At 38.0% G+C, this 3712-nt stretch overlaps 1 pseudogene; it reads right to left on the bottom strand.

Annotated features, from left to right (window-relative positions):
• Positions 1-2539: 2539 nt before the first annotated feature.
• On the bottom strand, positions 2540-3375 carry LOC111531533 (annotated as a pseudogene).
• Between the last annotated feature and the right edge of the window lie 337 nt (positions 3376-3712).

The raw sequence follows: 3712 nt of genomic DNA on the forward strand, positions 1-3712 counted from the left end.
GACAACAGAGTGAGACCCTGACTCAAAAAAAAAAAAAAAAAAAAAAGGACATTACATTAAATTTACCATTTTAACCATTTTTAAGCAGACAATTCTATGGCATTAAGTACATTCCCAATATTGTGTAACCATCACCACTGTCTATTTCCAGAAATGTTTCATCTTCCCAAACAGAAGCCTATTAATCACTTCCCCTCTCCCCTCTCCCAGCCCCTGGTCACTACTATTCTACTTTCTCTATGAATTTGCCTATTCTTGGTACCTGATATAAGGGAAATCATACAACATTTGTCCTTTTGTGTCTGGCCTATTTCGATTAACATAATGTTTTCAAGGTTTATCTACATTGGGGCCTGTATCAGAATTTCCTTATTAAGGCTGATTCATATTCCATTGTATGTACAGAGCATGTTTTGTTTGTCCATTCTTCTACAGATGAATATTAGGGTTGTTTCCACATTTTGGCTATTATACATGTTATGAACACTGGTGTACAAGAATCTGTTTGAGTCCTTGCTTTCACTTTTTGGGATATATACCTAGGAGAGGAATTGCTGGATCATATGGTAATTCTATGTTCAACTTTTTAAAGAACTGCCAAACTGTTTTCCACAGTGACAGCACTGTTTCATCACAGCCCTTAAAAATATAGCAGTTATTGTGGCTACTTTTATGATCAGAAAAATGTTTAAACATGCTGTTTTATGAAAACTGAAATATAGACAATTTTTTTCCTTTATTGGAAATATTTATTTAACAACAACAACAAAAAAAAAACAGAATACAAAGAGTGGTGCTAACAAACTAATGGTCTATTAATTTTTAGTGGCAATCCATATTTCTAGTGATGCTTTTAGAAAACAATGTAACAAACATTTAAAAGTCATGCTAATATTACTAATATTTACACCTTGCATCGCAGTTGGGTAAGTATCCAATTGGATACATATCCTAGTAAATTTTTAGGTACCAAACAAAAATTGAACTGATATTCATAACATAATGGTTTATTTTCCTATTTTTCCTGGCTATCATGTGCCTTATATTTTTGTAATGAAAAAGGGTACCAATTGTTTAAATGTCTTTAAAAACTACCCATCTACCTATATAGCAAGGTTTAACATGATTCTTCGAGTCATCCCTTACCCAAGAAATTCATCTGATTCTCTACCCTGTAATGTATACTTCATATAAACTTCTATAATCCTTTATTCATCACCTTCTATAATGTTATCAGTAACCTCACTGGCCTGACTTTGGTGTTTTCTTCTTTAAATCTGCTAATCTAAAACAAAGGTCAGCCATTTTTTTTCTTTTAAATGGCAAGATATTAAATATTTTAGGCTGTACCTGTCACTTGATCTGCACAACTACTCAAAGTTGCCACTGTAGCACCAATGCAACCACAGATCACATGTAGTAAGTGAACATGGTTGTGTTCCAATAAAATTTCGGGCCAGATATGTTACCAACCCCTGCTCTAAAGAGATCCTAAACTAGTATTGTTTAGGCAGAACTAGCAGTTGAGACTAGAATAAAATAGGATACAATTAAATATCAGAAAATTAAATGGTCCTAATTGCAGACCATAATGTATGATTTAAATATTATACTTCAAAATTTACAAGAATGTGTGAACTGAACTGATACGCTAAAAAATTCCTACGTTAAAAAAAATCAAATGTGCACACCTATTCAATGAAAAATTGTCTTACTCTGTGGAAGAGCTCGGGACAACGATCAGATTCCACCACCTGCTTGCAACCAAGCCCATGCAATTACTAGAAAATGTTAGATACTGGCCAGGCGCAGTGGCTCACACCTGTAATCCCAGCACTTTGGGAGTCCAAGGCGGGCAGATCACCTGAGGTCGGGAGTTCAATACCAGCCTGGGCAACATGACAAAACCCTATATCTACTAAAAGTACAAAAATTAGCTCGGCATGGTGGCATGCACCTGTAATCCCAGCTACTCGAGAGGCTGAGGCAGGAGAATGGCTTGAACCCTGGAAGCAGAGGCTGCGGTGAGTTGAGATCAAGCCACTGTACTCCAGCCTGGGTGACTGAGACAGACCCTTAAAAAAAAAAAAAAACTGAAAATGTTGGGTATAAATGATTCAGCAAAGGAGAATTTCTCAGAAATTTTCTGTTTGTCTCCTTGGATTTAAACTCAAAATGGTGGCATAAATAGGCCTAATTAATTCAAGTTGAGGGGTAATACTGCAAAAAGACATAAAGAAAAGCTAGAAGAGAATTTATCAATAAACCCCCCTCCTCTCTGCTCTTATTTTATAAAAAGTAAATAGTAAACCCTCAGAAATGAGAGCATTCTAATCTTAAAGTCGAAAAAAAGAAAAATCCCAAAGGAAAAAAAAAAGGTAATAAATCAAAATCAACTTTGCATAGCCTTTTCCTAAAAAATGAAAGCAACAAACATAGAAAGACAGGCTAAATAAATCTATATTACATTGAAAAATTACAGATTATATCTTTATTACATTTTCCTTGGCATCAGATTCCTTGCTGTTTCAATACGATTTTAAAAACTTCTTGGTGTCTCAGTTAAGAATGCCTATCTCAGTTCAGCCTGGAAATTCACCACAGGTACTTGCTGCTGCTGAGAAGGCCTCGGGTATAACTGACATTCTTGGTTCTCAGTGAGGTGGTCCTTTTGCGTTTAACTTGGACTTCCACCTCTTGCACGTGCTGGTCTGTAATCCGTCTCAGGTGTTAGTGATCCCTCGCTCGCTCCAGCGCGTCACTAACAGCTCCTCGGGCATCAGAGACCTCTAGTGGCCAGCCGCTCTGCTCTGCCAACAAAGATTTAAACACACACAACACACACACACACACATACACACATACACATCCCATTGCCCAGTGAAACACACGTTAATGCAATCTTTCTGGGATTGCTTTTTTTTTTTTTTTTTTTTTTTTTTTTTTTTTTGAGACGGAGTCTCGCTCTGTCACCCAGGCTGGAGTGCAGTGGCCAGATCTCAGCTCACTGCAAGCTCCGCCTCCCGGGTTTACGCCATTCTCCTGCCTCAGCCTCCTGAGTAGCTGGGACTACAGGCGCCCGCCACCTCGCCCGGCTAGTTTTTTGTATTTTTTAGTAGAGACGGGGTTTCACCGTGTTAGCCAGGATGGTCTCGATCTCCTGACCTCGTGATCCGCCCGTCTCGGCCTCCCAAAGTGCTGGGATTACAGGCTTGAGCCACCGCGCCCGGCCTGGGATTTCTTTTTATGACAATTGTTTCTTCAAATAAATGTTTTGTTCATTCCCATGGAATTCTAAACATGCTTTTAAAGGAATAATATTTTAGAAATGTACTTACCTTGAAATATACAATTTTCCAAATAATATGCAGCCATCAGAAATTATGTTTATGGGAACTATGTAATAATAATTAATAAACCCTACCATCTATAGACTGCCTACTATATTCCAGAAACTTTACGTACACCAACTCTAATCCTTACAACAACCCCGTGTAGCCTTTAGCCTCTGACAGACCAGGTTTCGCTAGCTGTGTGGTCTTGCATAAGTACCCAACCACCCTGTCTTCAAGTTTCCTCACCTGTGAAAACAAGGATCTACCAGACTTATCTCTGGACTTACTGAACATTCAAATGAGCTGATTCATATAAGGCACCTGGAACAGAGCCTGACACATCGTAAGCACTCAATACATGTCTATTATCACCAAAA

This window comes from Piliocolobus tephrosceles, chromosome 12 (assembly GCF_002776525.5).
Source record: "Piliocolobus tephrosceles isolate RC106 chromosome 12, ASM277652v3, whole genome shotgun sequence".
Lineage (NCBI taxonomy): Eukaryota > Metazoa > Chordata > Mammalia > Primates > Cercopithecidae > Piliocolobus > Piliocolobus tephrosceles.